At 45.4% G+C, this 17460-nt stretch overlaps 1 protein-coding gene across 2 annotated transcripts in view; it reads left to right on the top strand.

The window, feature by feature from the left end:
- PTPRT (protein tyrosine phosphatase receptor type T) overlaps positions 1 to 6776 on the top strand; it is a 503103-nt gene extending 496327 nt beyond the window's left edge. For both annotated transcript variants that reach the window (XR_011699370.1, XR_011699371.1), the window contains 2 exons: positions 5076 to 5281; positions 6640 to 6776. The gene's annotated coding sequence lies outside the window, so the exon portion shown is untranslated. The remainder of the gene's footprint in view (positions 1 to 5075; positions 5282 to 6639) is intronic.
- Positions 6777 to 17460: the final 10684 nt, after the last annotated feature.

Here is a 17460-nt window from a genome sequence, read left to right as displayed (position 1 = left end):
TGAAGTGAGTATATCTATTCCAGCACTTACATCCAGGTAAATCCCCAAGTGCCATTTTTCTGTCAGACAGGAGGTTGAGTGCTCAGCTTTTGTTCTTAATCTCACTCTTACCTTTCAAATCACCTGATACCCAGAGCAAAACTTATCTTTCATAACAATGGATGCTCACAGCCAGCAGGAATAATTTTTAAAACACAGTGATTGCCAGAGCCCACTGAATGATGCACCAGATAGGCAAGTTTTTCACAGCTTTGGAGCTAATGAGTTGTAGACATTGGCAAACACTGACTTTTTAAATTAGAGCTGCTATAGTTCAAAGGAGACAGATGGTTTGGTTTATGAAAAGGGATTTAAGGACCACACACAGAAGACTCCACAGGAAGACAATGTGTGGTTGGAGACCATATATTGTAAAAGGTGATATTTAAAATACTACAAATTTCAAGCCCCCTTTTCCTCATTGCCAGCCAAATCTGATGCAGCAGCTTTTTGAAATCCAGCAACACTTGTGCTCTGATAAAAACAAACACAAACCAAGAAGAAACGTAGAGAGGTCACCTTCTGAACTGGATATACTGGAATTCACCATGGGCCTGATTCAAACCCCTTTTAACTCACCTCTGTTGATTCCACTGTGATTCTCTTCCTCATTATCTCTTCCATTCCACTCCCATCATCTCAAACTTTGGAGACTTGAGTGATCAATACTTTGTGTGATTTCCAGGTTCCTCTTACACAACATTCAAGGCATCAAGTGCACAGAATTCCTTGCTAGAAACGCTGCAATGACAATTTGCCAGTGTTGTACTTAACCCTCACTTTAAAATCAAACTTGATCACAGGTTCAGGCCAGAATTACTGAGATTCCAGTTGCTGTTTTACAATGGAACTCAAAGCAGTAGCAGGTAATGTATGTTGTTGGGAGCAGAGAAGGAGTAAAAGCATTCTTGTTCAGAAAATGCCTCTCATCACACAGGAGAGATCAGAAACTGGGACAGAATGGGGGAGGCACTGAAAGGCTTTTCATTCATCCACAAAACAGCCAGAGCTGCACCAGGCTGGACAGATTCAGATGGGAAAGAGCCCCACTGTAGACCCTGCTGGAAAGCTGCTCCTGTGTCCCCACACAGGGGATGTGCTGGTAGTGATGGGCAGGACTATAGAACCTGTGCTTGGCTTAGAATGAGGATCAAATCCTACCCCAGACTGGTGCATAGCTGTCTGTGCTCTGAGGGGCCCAGCTCCTCCTCGGGAGGGTATTTGTCTCCTGCTGCTCTGATGTTCTTTGCCAGCTTGCAGCAAACTCCACCAATCTCTCTCCTGTCAGCACAGCATATGTCTCCTCTGCTCTGCTGTTATGTGAACAGAGCACAGGATGGAAGCAATTTTCAGAAAGCACAGGGAATATTAAGACAAGTAAAAGGGCAGAGCACAGGGAAAAAAATATCCCAGCAGTTACTTCGCTCTTCTGAATGTAGTGTGGCAGCTCAAACGTTCATCCAGTCCACACTGCTCTGAACAAGGAGGCAAGTTCTGAACCCTCAGATATATGAGGTGAGTCATTTATATGTCTTGCAGTCTTCACATGTTACTGCTACTCCTCCATTTGCCTGGTTTAGTGCCTTCACCTCCTGGAAGGCTGGGCAGCCTGCACTGCTCTGTCCCTGCAGCAATCTCTGGTGCTCACATGGCCATTTGTGGCTATTTGAATGACAAAGCTAATTAGTGTAAATTATCTTTTGTTCTCTGGGGTTTGGAATGGGATAGATGCAGTGGTGTGAGTCCTGCAAAGCACACCAGGGTAGTGAGGGAGTTTTGAAGTCTCTATCCCTGGAGACATTCACATCTCAGCAAGTCCCTGACCAACCATGCTTTGAACTGCCCTGCTTGGAACTGGAAGTCCCAGAGCCCCCCACCAGCCCAGGTGATGATGTAAAAAGCAGTTTGTGGCAGTGGCTGAGTTTTTGCCACCCTCCTGTCCTGGACAAGATGTACCAATACAAGAAAAGCTGCTACAGTTGTGCTGGTAAACCTGTTCTAAATAAGGAAGGATTATTTTCTCATCCTAACCCAACACATTCCTGCCAGCCAAGCACAGAACTTCCTGAAGCCATCAGCTTCCAGTGCTGCTTGTCCCATGTCACTGGCAGATGTGCAGAGCATCTGTAGAGCTTCTGTGCCAAGTGAACCCTCAGTGCCCTGGTAGCAAAGGAGCCATCAACCTCCTCATGGTGCCATCTGTGCACTCAGGAGGAGATGGCAGCACCACTGCACGGTCACACAGAACCCTGAGCACCCATGGCATGGCCACTGCCTGCAGCTGTAGGTTCTTCAAGCTGTGGTTACAGCATCCACAGGCAGCGCCTGAGGCCAGGCAAAAGTGTGGCTCCTGTTTTCAGAGAGCTCCTTCTCTTAGCCTTGGTGGCTGCTCCAATAACATTTGCACCCACCAGCCCTGGAAATGTCCAAAAGTCGTGTGGATGTGGCACCTGGGCACATGGTGCAGTGGTGGGCTTGGCAGTGGTGGGTTAATGGTTGGACTCAATGACCTTAGAGGGCTTTTCCAACCTAAATGATTCTGGGATTCGATGATTTGTGGGTTTGAGCTGGAAGATCTTCATTCCCAAACTCCTGCTGTCCACCTGGGTGCCACAATGGAAGGGTTACAGCCACCTTCAGGGCACTGACAGTCAGACATACCCAAAGTGTCTGCTGCTCATTAAAGAGCACATAGAAAGTCCTGGGCTGAATTATTATTATAATTATTCTGTAAGGAAGCAAAATTGTGTAGATCTCCCCACTGGAAAACAAGACTCAACACTACAGGGACAGGCAACAAGCTGCAAGGTACTGTGAAAGGAAAGGTGTGTCAGGTTTATCATTCTGTAATCTTTAAATCAAGCATAATTTAGTCAATAAATAGCTCTTACTGCTTCAACATTAAGACCAATATGACTACTGGTACTGAATGTAGCTGGGGATAAAGGGAATAATAAGAAATTGCAGGAGAATAACATAAGAAAGTTTAATTTTCAGCAAAACATAAGGGGAAGGAGTGTGTGTGTGTGTCCATTTATTTTAGGATTATGAAATTGCAGTTGTTTTGTTTTGGATTTTTTTAACAAGATTCCAGCAGAAGAGAATAAATGAAGATAAGTGGCTGACTCAGGCATTCTGAAATTAGCACTGAAGGTTTCTGTTACAGCCTGTCATTACTCTGTGGACTTGCAAAGCAACAAAAAATCGAAGGATTAAGTGAAGATGCCATTGAAACAAACTGTTCAGTTGTAAGGGCTAAAAACCAGCTTGATTTTATTGGCCCTTACACATTTTTATTTTGCCACTCGTTTCCTGTTACACAAGGCACAGCTTTCCAGAGGGAAAATAGACACACAAAGAACCTACTGACCCCTGCCCAGTATTTAGAATTTGTACATGCATTACTATGCCACGTGGATTTATTATAAACTAATAAATAACATAATAATATCTTAGATTTGTGTAGTACCTTTCTATTCCCAGAGATTCCAAAGCACTTTGTAAACAGCAGGACTTAATTGTCTTCTCACTTTGCTTTTATGCACTCATGACTTCAGGGGGATTGCTCTTGATTTACACTAAAAATATACAAGACTTGGTTGTCTTCCCTCTGGACCAGAGCTTAGAGGAGCAACAGCAATCCAAGATCAATTAAAAGTAGGAAAAAACATTTAAGACAGAGAATGAAAGTGAGTGCTATAGAAAAGCAGAATATTACAAACCAGAACTGGAATTTGCTTGGGAGCTGTGGCTCAGAAACATTTTGCCCCAAGCATCTCTTGGACATCAGTGGGCAGCCTTGAGTTAATATTTCATGGAGAGGAAGCACTTCTGAGACAGTCCTGAGACACCACTTTGGTTGCTCAACACTCATCATCTCATGGTCGTGGGGTTTCACTGAGATTGTCCCTCCCTGTGTGGGAAATGCCTATGTGGGACTTGGAATTTATCCAGTTCCTTTCCAGCACAAGGGAAGTCCCTGGGAAATGGTGTTTGAAACCAATATTGCAATTTATTCATGAAGCTGTGAGGTGTGTGTGTTCCAATATGTGCAGCAGAGAGATCAGTGTCCTCTGAAGAGGACAGTCCACATTGCAGTTCTGAGAGCAGTGTCCTCACCCAGCAAAGGAACAGGTTTTTATCAAACACCTAAAGAAAGCAGATTTCCATTTTTGCAAAGGCTGATGCTTTAAAAAAATCTATGCCAAACCATTCAATCCACAAAGAATTACTCATTACAAGAGAAATCAGAATATGTTTAAAAATATTTTACTATTTTGAACTTTCCCTTAAAGTGATTTTTTTTTGCATCTCCCACTTGAACTTTTAAGTGGTGCAGTGCAAACAGCAGGCAACCAAAACCAGAATGAGTGGAAAATCTAATTGCTCCTTCATATTGTTTAAATTGTCAGGCATCCTAAAAATGGCATGTTTTGCTTTGATTAGAATTTTATTTTTAATTCCTAAAAAAAAAAAAAAAAATTAATCAGAATGAAAAAGTCCCTAATTGTTTCTCTAATGTAGAAATAGTATTTAAGTTCTTCTGGTTTAATATTTGACCTTCAGAGCCAGGAGAAACTAATTCCTACCATTTCTACCAACTCAGCTGTGACTGAGGCACAAAAAGGAGAAGAGTTTATAGTCAAGGGAGACAACACACCATTGCTGAGGTTTAGAGCCAGGGCTTGGCCCTCCAAACCAGGGTCTTACTCCTGAGGACTTCAAAGATGGTCTCCAGATTATCTCTACCCGTTCTGCCATGTGGTGGTTTGGCTTTCTGAAGATGGAAACATAGGCTGTCTGACCAAGATGGTTGATGGATGACAAAAATCATTGATAATGGACAGAACTGCTCAGGGAAATTTGGATAACAACATTCCTGTGGGAAGATCCTGCATTTTCTCACTCATGCAGTTTTTGGGTTTGGGGCAATATTTGCCCTTGAGAGTTGTATTCAGCCATAAGCTCAGGTTATGTGCAAGCTTGAGAAAAGCTGTGTTTTTGCTGTTACTAATTAAGGACTCTGATATTTTCAGTGCCACCAGGGCTGGATCTGCCCCTCCCCTGCAGAGAGCTGGTTTCTGGTGCTGTATAAGCAGCACTGGTTGAGCTGGGCTGTGACAACCCCAGCTGGAACCACCTTGTGTGTCCTCAGCAATGCCTTCGGTTCAAACAGCATCAGTGCCTTGCCATGCCATGTGACAGAAGAAGACAACCTGAGGATGGGCTCAGTGGTGCTCAGGTGGGTGGGATTTACTCTGATTATCAGAAACTAAAATTCAAATTGCAGACACAAAATGGAATAGGCTGAGCAAACCCAGAGGGAGGGAATGGCTTGAGGAATTGTGACCACCTGACACATCTCCCTGAACTGCAGTGAACAAAGCAAATGTTCTCTCCATGAAAACGTCATTGGCTCCATCCAAGATAATCCAGGGAAGGATGTGAGGCTTAGTCTGTGTTCTTGGTAGCCCTTTGCATCTGAACACCTTCCCCATCTCTGCCCAGCCTCACTTTTGCTGTAAGGCCCCAGGCCTTGAAGCACAATTTTTGTCCAGGCAGCCATAAATCCAGCAAAGGAACAGAGAAGATTTTAAAAAATGGCTATTGCATCTTCTCTGAGGAAATTAGTAATGATCCTCAAAGTTCACAGCACAACACGTGAGGGCCAGTGGGTGAGGACAAAGTGCTCTGGCTATTTGAAAAATATACTTGTTTGTTCTAAAGGCTGAAGTGGTGCTTTAGAGAGAAATAAAACGAGGATGAGGAAGCAGCAATAAACCAGGGCTGTTGTGCAAGTTGCCTTCCCAAAGGAGCACTTACAAGCCCTGCTGATGTGTGACACATTCCTTATGGCTCATGCTACCAGCTACTGTAATAAAAGTGGCCTTGGAATGGCTGGATGAGAGATCCTGGCTGAGGTCTGACTGCACTCAGCCCTCCTGGGAGAGGATTTGCCTTGGATCTAACAGGGGTTTGGTCTAAGTCTGTGTCTTCCCACTTGCTGTTTATGGATCCCCGAGGAGAAGACTCCATTCAGGGTGTGAAGGGTCATTTCTCACTGCCAGCTGGTTAATGCACAAGGCAAACAGTAAAGATGAGCAGAAGAAAGAGGCTTTAATGAGTCGTTCACACTTGAGATGTGATGGTTCTTCACCAGTTAAAGGCTGAGTAATTCATGACCCCTCTGGCACTGCACTGCTTTGTACTCTCTGTACTCAAGGAGGGTTCCCACAAATGCCCTGGGAACCAAAGGGGCTGAAATGCCATCCCTTGGAACAGGTTCAGCTTAGAGGTAGGATTAAATACACCCTGAACTTCTCTCGGGAAGTATTTACATGCAAATTCTTCCAAAACTTGTTTCAAGGCACAATAAAGGGTCTGACCTGTTTCTGTGCTGAATGTCAGTGCTCAAAGAAATGGTCAGTCATAAATACATAGACCTGTTGCTTTCCCTGATCATACCTGTGTTCAGTGGGCATCAAATCAGACTGGCTTGCTCCAGGCAGCTCAGCCTCCCATGGGTTTCACAGAGCTGGGAAAGGTGAATAGGTTATACTCTTACTCTGAGCTTTTATTTTCTCATTTTTTTTGCTGCAGGAATGACATAGAATGGGAAAGGTGTCTTGTCACCCAGAGCCTGTATAAGCCCAGGTGAGCCCCTGCTCTGGCACCAGCCAGTTCTCTGATGCTGAGAGAACATGGGCATGTCTGGGTGGGCCTGTTTCTCCCTCTCCAGGAATTGCTGAAGGAGCTGGAGCGACTTAAGCCAACTGTTGTGAGTGGCAAATGTTATGTGAGATGACTCTCTGCCCTGGGAAGCTCTCGATGGTTTTCCTGGGCTCCTGGCCAGGCTCTTGGAAAATAAAGACAACATCCTGGAATGATGTGTTCACAGTTCCTTTTTGCTGACAGTAGAAATCTGCATTTTGTGTATAGGAAGAAAAATATTTCCTTACCCCTAAAACTGTGAGTTGAAATCCTGGGGTCTCTTTAGCAGTTGTGATGTTCTGGAACTTTGCCTCCAGATCTGAATGTGCTGCTAAGCCTGTCTCGGGGTGCTAGTCCATGTTGAAGAAGGTCCAGAAATACCCACAAGTGATGCTCTAAGAAGGAAAGTTGTTTCCTTCTCTTTCTAATGTAGAGCTACACTGTTATGTGGTCACCCCAGCACACTGGGCTGTAGGGATGCCTCTAATCCACTTCTTGGGTGGCCTCTATCAATATTTCAATTGAACAGCTCATTAACTTAACAACCCTTGGGGTGCCTCTGCAAAGGGAAACTGAGGCACTGCAAGCCTGAGTGACTTCTCTCAAATTATATGAGGGTTCTGAGAGAGCTGGAAATCAGTCTCAACTCCCACTGAGCCTCCCTCCTGTTTTGGGACAAGGCTTTGTAGCACTGCACAGCTCCTAATAAAGTGGTGAGACCTCACAACAATCCTTATCCTGCTTGCAGAGGGCTCCTCTTGAAAGTGCTTATGCTGGAAACCAGAGCTAAGATTTTCAGGAGTGATACCAATTTTTGATCCTTGGAGTTTACAAAACAAATCCCCAAAGCAACAAACCTAAATCTTTCTCTTCCCCCAGAGGACAGAACACTCCCTTTGCCACAAGTTCCTGTACATCACTGGTGTTAAAGCCATTATCAAGAAACCAGATGAGGAGTTCACATGTTTTTCACTCCTTCTGTCTTGCACCCAAGTTGGACAGGGTGTGGATGGAACATCCACTCCTTATTTCTGGAGCCTATGGAGATTTAAAACAAAACTTCTTGATCAAGTAATTTTGTAGTATAGGAATGATAATGCTCCTACTGTAATAATATTATAATTAAAAGAACTCCCAGAAGAGAGTGAGCAGCCCTAGAAAAAAAAAATCAACGTTATGCACAAAATAATATGAAAAGGCAGGACAGAGATTTCCAAGTGCTTTAAGTATTTGTGTAGTATTTGTAGAAAAAGGATTCTTTAAGCACTCCTCCACTTGAATGCCACACAACTATGCTTTAATAGTCAAGCATTCAACAGAAATGGAAGGAAACAGTTTTGTCACATTCAGCCTTGGCTGGGAGCATCATATGTGCAGTGTCCCAAGGAAGCACAGAATCATTACGGTTGGAAAAGACTTCCAAGATCATTGAGTCCAACCTTTAACCCAACACTGCCAGGCCCACCACTAAACCCTGTCCCTGAGTATCACATCTCACATCCACACATGTTATGAGCAGTTCCAGGGCTGGTGACTCCACCACTGCCCTGGGCAGTTTGTGTGGGCATCCCACTGCCCCCTCCTGCCCTGGGCAAGTGCTGGGGTCTCACCTGGCAGCAGCACCTGGAGATTTCCCACTGTCTCCAGCAGGATGATGAACTTCATCTGTTTCCTCTCTCCCTGCCATCACCTTCTCCTGCTCACTTCTTCCTGTACCCCAATAGCTCACAAATAACACTTGGATGGGTCTGTGCCCTCCTGAGGGCACCCCAGGGCAGTGGGGAAAAGGTCAGATTGAGTTCCTGGTGGGTGTTTTCGTGCACCGAATCTGAAAGCAAAAGTGACTCCAGAGTAGGATTTATTGTCTAGGTTTATATAGATTCATATAAACAATCACATTTTAGTCAATCAGCTGGATAAGGCACAAAAGCTGTGGGTTTTTTCCCTCAGGAAAACCTTTGTGACTTCAACTTTGTGACCAACAATTCCCATGCAGAAATGAACTCAGCTCAATCTGCATTCCACTACATGAGACTGACACACCGTGATGGCTCTGCCAATTTATTCATACAGCTGATATTTGCTGATGCTCTTTGATTTATTGCCTTCCTCACACCCCAGTAAAGCTGTATTTTTATATATTTTATTTCCTCCACCATCCCCAACATGCACAGTTCCTGCTGGGCCTTCCCAAATTAATCTCTGTTATTTTTTCCTTATGTCTTGCACAAGCAGAGAGCACCATCCATCTCGGTTTGAAATTGGTTATGCTCCAACTTTCTGCTATTTCTCTTTTTTTCCCCAGCTTCTGGTCCCACAGTACTTTCCAGTGTGGATTTGTGTGTGTGCTCACACCAGACATTGTGCCTCTAATGCACAGGATGGCAAAGGGAGGTTGTTAAACCTATTTGTATGCCCAGGGCTTCTAGAGATGTTTTCAGAGGATGCTCAGAAAGAATTACAGCTTGACTGGGGTGCTGAGGAGAGGTTTAAATATAGATGTAATTTTCTCTTTTTGCTTGTACCAAGTCAGAGGAATGATAACATTTAGAAAATTGGCCTTGCTCTCCTTTGTCTCTGTTGTTCTTTTCAAAGGCTTTGGTTGCTACACATGAACACAAACATCTAAACCAGGTAATGGACATTGTGAGCTCCATTCTGGAGGTCCCAGGGATGAAGAAATGGTATATAGGCATAGTAATAAAAGCTTTAATTTTGTCAACCATGTTTGAAAGCTGGAGTCACAAAATGGTTTAATGGAAGGATTTGGATGCTGGATAATTTTTTCCCAACCCTTTTAGATGCACAGACTGAAAGAGGGATAATCAAATTTCAGTGACTCTGCTTAATTCAGTGGAAACCACAGGATCCACCACTGTGACAGCTCTTTTAAATGGCTTGGTCCATTATCCCAAGCAGTTTGGGACTCCCTGCGTGGAGAGCAGTGCAGAGCCCAGGCAGAGAAAACCAGCAAGACTATTTCCCAAACCTGCTGGAATTTTTATGATTGCTGTATTTTAAACTACTTAAAAACACATGGTTGATCTGCTTCCAAATACACCTCTGCTTTAGGATGAAGATAAGTGTGTTTGAATGGAGATGTGGATAATACAATGCAAATTGCTGTAGTGAAGGAGAAGCTGCCTCCTTGGCACTGCCAAAAGAATCCAGTGTGACTTCCCAGAGTCGAGGGCATCTGAACTGGTTTTCAGAACTTTCAGGACCAGACACTCACCAAGAAAGGTGCATAAAAAACATAAAATAGATAAAAGCACAGTGAAAAGGGAATAAAGACAAGATGAAAGGGAAAAGGATGCTACAAGAATCAGCACAAGATTAAACTTGTGTTTGGTCACAAAAGAAGAAAGGACTACATTGGTGCAGAGTAGATAAAGCAATATATACACATTTTAAAAAAATGAGGGGGTGAGGGAATGTTCCAAATGTGAAGCTGAGTGAGATGAACAAGATATGCCTCTGGGGTTCACAGGCAGAAGGGGGTGCTGCACAAGGAACTGTGGCTGCTCTGGGAACTTGATCCTCATTATAATCTTGTGGCTCAGGCCAGGTCTAAAATGTAAATGTGAAGAAAATTAATGAAGACCTCTCACTCTGTCCTCCCTTCCCAGAAATCCAGAATGATTCCACCTGACAGCAAGTGCACTGGGATTTCATAGGAACAGTAGGAGAGCCCTGGTATCTTCACTGGCAATCAGCAATATTCTTGTCTCACTTTATCTCTGTGTAAAGGAGAAAGGGAGAGGGAGCAGCCCTGTTTGCCCTAAGGCCTTGCTGGGGCCCTTGTTCCTGTTCATGAAAATCTAAAGCTCCTGCATCATCCCACTGACTCCCGTGAAAATGATGCACAATTTCACTTTTAATTTGTGGCTTCAAATCCAGTGATCAAATAAAAATAATAAACAAATATATGCAAGGAAGAAGTATGTTGGAGAGAAAGAAGGCAGGCACACTTTAATTCCTGCTCCAGATGTTTTCTTCTTCCTGCCATTTGGTTTCTGCTTTTCCCAAGCACCACGAGTTAATCATCTCCTGTAAAAGTAACAAAAGCAAGTGGCAGCTGCTGCCAACACCTCTGTGCACAGCCCTGCAGGGAGACGTCTGCTCACAGGGCTGGGGGGTATCGCTGGTGACATCCTGATTTACTGATCCTTGGGTTACATCTCTTGGAGGGAAAGGGCTGTCTCTGCCAGCTGGGACACGGAGACAGAGGCAAAGACAATCTCAAGCTGTGTGGCATCGTGGTGAGGGGTGACATTGTGCTCCTCAGCTCCATGGAGCTGCAGTGCAGGAGCAGAAAAGGTTGGATTGCAGCCGGTGCTGCTGGATCCCTGTTGTTCAGGGAAGTGTAACTGTCATGGGGATGTTTATTCTGTAATAAACTGTCTTTGGGGCCAGGCTGGTGTGAAACACATTGGTGTGATTCTGGTGACAATGAGACTGTCATTTGAACCTGGATGGATGTGTGTTTCTGTCTTGTGTCTTATTGAACTTCTCAGGTCAACAGGGAAAAACAAGAGACACAGCAATGAGTGGGGAAATCCTGTTACCTGCAGGCAAAAAGGGCTGCAAGGTCCCTCCTCCCCCTGCCCTTGCTCTGCCCACAGACAGCAGGACAAGGCAGGGCAGTTGGTTATCATTGCCAGCAGCCTGCAGAGCCATCCCTAAGAGAAACAGCAGCCAGAAAAAGGCTCAGAGTTAGACCATGAGGATGAAGATCAGCCGAACACTTCTCTGTGCAATCCAGCAGTGATTGCTTTGACACCTCAGCAGTGGCTCTCTGAAGATGCCTGACAGAGCCATCACACCACCAAACATGACAGCACTGCCAAAAAGCCACAGCAGCTGAGCCCTGGGACCATGCTGGGTGTCTCTGCCTCCCAGCTGGACTGATTCTGCTCTCTCAGATTGAAAGGAGACAACCCAAATCGTTGCTGCCTTTGCAGGAGCCCTGGTGCCATCTTGCTGCTTCTCTGTGCCACGTTAGTGTCAATCTCCTCTTAATGGTTTGCAATGGCTTAATAAATGCAATACCATTTTCTTCATCTCAAAGACTACAACCCAGTCATTGAGAGGAGCTTCTGTAGCTCAGGATGGGAACATATTTACTGGTGATGGGGACAGAGACTTAGTCCCTGCCATCATCCCTGCTGGCAAGGCAGGGATCATAGAATGGTCTAGGTTATAAAGGACCTTAAAGATCACTTTTTTTCCACTCCACTAGACCAGCTTGCTGAGAACTCCAACCTGACCTTACACACTCCCAGGGGTGGGGCAGCCACAGCTCCTCTAGGCTGCCTGTGCCAGGGTCTTACCACCTGCACAGTGAAAAGTTTTTTTCTTAACATCTCATCTAAGTCTACTCTCTCTCAATTGGAGGCCATTCCCTCTTGTCCTGACACTACACGCTCTTGTAGAAAGTCCCACTCCATCTCTCCTGTCCTGCTGTAAGAGCTGGCAGCCAGTGAGGTCCATGGGCTGCTGCTCTGGCCCTGCATGCCCAGCTCTGTATTTCGTGTGCCAGAGCTGAGTGTGAGCACCAAGCACGGCCCTTCGAATGTTAGTGCCAGGGAACAGATGCTCTGTCTGCTGGAGGACACTGAGCCACCTTCAGACCTCTCAGCCAGCTCAGGGAACATTTCCAGCCCCTTTCATTCTCTTTTTTTTTTTCCCTAAAGTTGAGGATGTAGGAGTTGCTAACAACAGTGAGAGCAGAGCTGGCTGTCCTGCTCCCAGGATATGCTGTCCCTTCCAGCCTTGGATTATCTATAAACTGCCAGATGAAAGGAGACTGCACCCAGCTTGTTCCAAGGAGTTTGCCTTCAAATGCAGAATACAGAACAGCAAAATGACACAGATTCTTGCCACTTCCTTTCAGGCCCTTTGCTGCCTGGAGGACACAGCTGGAAATCTGGGGAGTTTGGGCCATGGTGCTGTGAGCTGAGGAGCACAGCAGCTTAGTGCAGGTGGGACTGAGAATTGCAGCTCTCCCTTCCCTCAGTCTGCCACCAGCATGCCCTGCTTTCCATACCCATGGAGCTGAATGCTGGGCTCTGCAGTCTCATGTGAATCCATTCCTGTGGGGTCAGAAGTCCTGCTGGGGATAATCTAGACTGATACCAGTTTTCTGCTCTGTTGGGTTCCCTTGTAAACCCATTACCAAGGATTGAGATGGATGCTGTCACATAAGAGCTTTGCATTGAGGCAGATTCCTCATCCTTGTTGAGATTTCTTGGTCTGACCCTCCCTGGTTTCCAGATGTCCCAAGTACGTTAAGAGCAACATGGGGAGTGCAGGAGCAGGGATGAAACTCTACTGCATTTCTTTTTTCTTGATGTTGTCAATTAAACAGGATTTATGTCTTATTCCTCTGTTCTGTAATTACCCCCTGGGATTTATTTCAGATAGCTGGAGAAAACAATATACTTCCAGAACTTTCTGGCTGCTGGGAAGAGTTATTGCTGCTCCTCCTGACTGTGTAGCAAAACCCAACTCCCTTCATTACTGGCTGTGCCTTACTGAAACAGGGGAGAGGATTCATTGTAATTTTGTTCCCTTTCAGAAAGGGACATAAAATACAGCCCTGGACATGCCAGATACTGTAATCCTGTAGGAAAAATGTAATCACAGATCACAGAGAGTATTAATTAACCCCTGGGTGTGTTAGGCTGCCAAGTGCCCCCTGCACTCACCTGCAGAGCCAGGCTTTGCAGCAGAGAAGTTGTCATTAGTGATGAGTGAAGGCCAGCCTGTTGTTTCTGATGAAATACTCACTAATGATGGTCTGATGTTACAGGTTTTTTTATCTTGTGTTCTTTTCAACAGCAAAAAAAGAAGCATTTTCTATTACTACTTACGTTTTGAAACCTGTGATTGACTGGCACTTTAGGAGGATATGTGGCTGCTTGATTTTTTTTTGAAAGCTGAGGGGTGGGAAAGGGATTTGTTTGCATTTGAAGGAGGGCTTGACGAAAAAAAATGGAGAGAAATATTGACATAATTTAGGTAACATGCACTGTAAACAAGCTGCTGGGTTTTGCTTACAATAATTTACATCCATTCCTCTGCAGAGCACAGGCTGTGTTTCTCCTCATCTGAGACAGAGCCAATCATCCTGACTTGCAGGCTTCCTTGCACATATTTCTGCCATATCTGCCCTGAACTTTGGGGTTGATGAAGCCCCATATCAAGTCAAGCTCTGCTGAAATCACCCAGGGTTTAATGTGAGGTAACAAATTGGCTTGTTTTATTCATATGTAGCTCTCCTTTGTGCAGCTCAGCCTGAGCTTGTGGACAGCTTTGCTTCCAGCACAGTTGTTTGGGATGGCAGGTTAGCTGGAGGTCAGGCAGGTCTGCTGCTGGAGAAGACAACACAGCCCAGGAAAACGTGCCCTGTGGGAATGTGTAGCTTCTCCTTACAAATGCAGATAAGTGATTCTGCCTGCAGCCATCCCATCCAGGAAAGAGCATCCATGGAAAGGATTCCACTGTCACTCCAAGGAGGACCATCCAGACATGACAGCAACTCACAGAGCCACCTTGGGGGTGCTGGGCACTCCCATGGGTTAAACATGTTTGCCCAGGGGGATACTTGGGCTTTGGACAGGACCTAGGCTGGGATTCTTCTGCCCCTTTGGCTGCAAAGGGCAGTGCTGGCCCCAAGGTGGGACTGGCACAGGCACTTCTTACTGGTGCTCCTGCTTTACTTCTCAGGGAGGATAAGACAGATTCTGGAGACCATCCTTGGCAAAGACAGGTGAACAAATTGCCTTGCTCCAGCTTTTGGATCGTGTTCTCCTGCTCAGCAGAATGGTCCTGCTGCCAAAGGCAGGCTGCAAGGTGCTGCTGTGCCTGTAAAACCTCCTTCTCTGGCTTCAGTCACAAATTACTCTGCACCTCATCTCTCAAGTTATTTTGCCATAGCTTGGGTCTGAAAGGCATGATATAAACCCAAATTATTCTCTTTCTCAACAGTGGCTTTCTCTAAGAATCAGGCCCTAAACTGGTCCTCCCCAAGGGTTGTCTACATAGGCAATATGTCATGAGTCCCTCAAGGCTGCACTGGCCTTTGCCTATGGTGGAAATCACTATTTACCTTTTTCTTTCTTGGTTATTTTTCCTCTTCTTTTCATAGAATCACAGACTGGTTTGGGTTGGAAGGAACCTTAAAGCTCATATTGTTCCACCCCCTGCCATGGACAGGACACCTTTCACTAGGGGAGGTTGCTCAGAGCTCCATCCAACCTCGGACTCTTGTGGCAGTCCTGAGGTTTGCTCTCCTTACATCTCCACACTGTTGTGCTCTGCAATGCTTTGGAAAGCCACCATCATGACCCAGAGGGCAGAGAAAAATGCAGGTGTCTATGGAGGACAGAGCTTCACCTTCCCCAGTGCTTGGGAAGGGTTAAAGCAGTGAGGGAGGGTGAGATTTTATATTCATTACAGAATCAGGGGGAAGGAGGCCCATCATTTCTGACTCAGGTGTTTGTTTCTATCAGATGAGCAGCTCTAAAATAAAGTTACCTCTCGCTGCCTCCAGGAATTCAACCCTGTGCTGCAAAGGTTACTCTGGCTGTTAAAAATGCTGGAAATCAGAGCAGTTGTTGCTAAAGTTTTCTGCTGATTATTCCAGAAGATGATGTTCATCCTTATTTGTCATTCTGAATGGGGCTTCGTTCACAGCTTCTTGTAACAAAAAGTACTGTTTGTTTATTAAAAATAACTGACTGGCTGAAGAGATACCTGCGAGCAGCCAGAGAAAGAACAAACAACTTTTTTTTTATTATTATTTCCACATGAAATTGAAAGGTCCAAATTAGAGCTCTGGCATGTATTTTTTGAAGTCTTCATAAACAACACTCACACCACAATTGAAATTACAGATACCATCTCTGTGAGATCCTTCTGCTGTCCTGCTGCAGTGCTTGGGATGTTAATGCTTGGTTTGGAAAGTGTTTGGGCTGAGGAGGTTCAGGCATTTTTATTTCTTGTTACTTCCCTTGTGCTGTCAATGAGATAATAAGTCCTTCTGTTTTTAACACCTCTCTGTTTTAAATATACCTCTAAGTAACCACCAGACTTTCTGGGAAAAAGAATCATTAGTATTTTTATCTGAACAAATGAATAATAAGTTGACAGTTTTCAGGTTCCCTTTTAAGCCACTGTCTTATACTTTCTTTCATGTGGTAACTCCTTAGCCGAATTCAACAGGGTCAGGAGCTCTTTACAGTGAAACTCTGCAAAGTAAATGGTTCCAGGATCAGGGGGTCTCACAGCTTATATTGCAAACCAAGGGGAAGCTGACACTCTGAACTGGACTCTTTGCTGAATAGCAAATCTGAAATGGATGGCAATGTAATTCCTCCCTTTCGAAAAAGCCCTTTCACTTGAATTAAGGTGAAAGAAATTATAGTTTCCCTCAAATTATCAGCTGTAGTAAGTAGATTCCCAAGCCCACAGTATTAATATTTTGATGCTAATTTGATCGGTAAGCAAAAATTGGGCAAAAATAAGTAAAGAATTTCAGAATTCTGCTGTCACAGATTCATTCAGGAGGAGGGGGGAAGGACTCCTCAGTCAGGTCCAGAGAGTGCCTGGGAAAGTTGGTGTCTAGAAACAAGAAACACATCACTTGGCAGCCTTTCTGTATTTCTGTCCTCAGGGTCTATCGACAGTGAAAATTTCCTCCACTGCTTTGACATTTACCTTGCTACATAAACAGAAACATTCAGGTTTCTGTCTTCACTCCCTGTGTCATTCAAACCCACAGAGGGAAGGAAAAACCTCTGCCTGATGCTGGGTAGCTTAGGAAAATCATCTGCTGGGCATGTTTGGGCTGGATCTCAGGAAAAGGTTCTTCCCCCAGAGGGTGGTGGGCACTGACCAGGCTCCCCAGGGCAGTGGGCACAGCCCCAAGGCTGCCAGAGCTCCAGGAGGGTTTGGACAATGCTCTGAGGGACAGGGTGGGATTGTTGGGGTGTCTGTGCAGGGCCTGAAGCTGGACTGGATGATCCTTGTGGGTCCCTTCCAGCTCAGGATAGTCTTTGATTCTGTGATCTGCCACTGTCTGCTTTATGTGCTGTGGGAGGAGGGTGAACTTTACTGGGTTTGGTTCCCATTTGTGCTGTGTAGCCTGACTTAAATATGGGCTGGTAATGTCACAGCTTTGGGAGCAGAGCAGGAACTGAATCCTGGTGAAGACTGAGTGGAGGGAAGAGAGCAGAGATGTGCCTATAGATAAGAAAGCACAAAAGGGGAGAAGGGCAGTTAATGCCTCCCTGCCATCCGATCCCATCAGATCTCGGAAGCTCAAGAAGGGTCAGCCCCGGATTAGTACTTGGATGGGAGACCCCCTGGGAAATGCCGGGTGCTGTAGGTTCTAGTCCTGAGGACTTCACTGGCACTGTCCAAGCTCGCTGGGCTGTGGCAAATGAACCTCAGGACTGAAACGGTGGGGCCAGTTCTGCACACGCTGAGCCTCACCTAAAATCCACTGCGCAGGCTGGAAGGGGCACACCCACGTGGGGACAGCCCTGCCCAAATCTTCGTTCGTGAAGCCGAGCCACACACACACACAAAAGGGGAGAGGGTGGAAGTGGAAGGCAGCAGGGCTGGGGGACCAGGGGGAAGCTGCAAGGCAGAGGAAGGAGCTGCAGCTGCAGCTGGAAGGCCAGAGATGAGGAAGTCTCCACC

The sequence above is a fragment of the Pithys albifrons genome, chromosome 18 (assembly GCF_047495875.1).
Source record: "Pithys albifrons albifrons isolate INPA30051 chromosome 18, PitAlb_v1, whole genome shotgun sequence".
NCBI lineage: Eukaryota > Metazoa > Chordata > Aves > Passeriformes > Thamnophilidae > Pithys > Pithys albifrons.
Note: the sequence above shows the minus strand (reverse complement) of the source record. Positions and strands in the feature narration are given on the sequence as shown.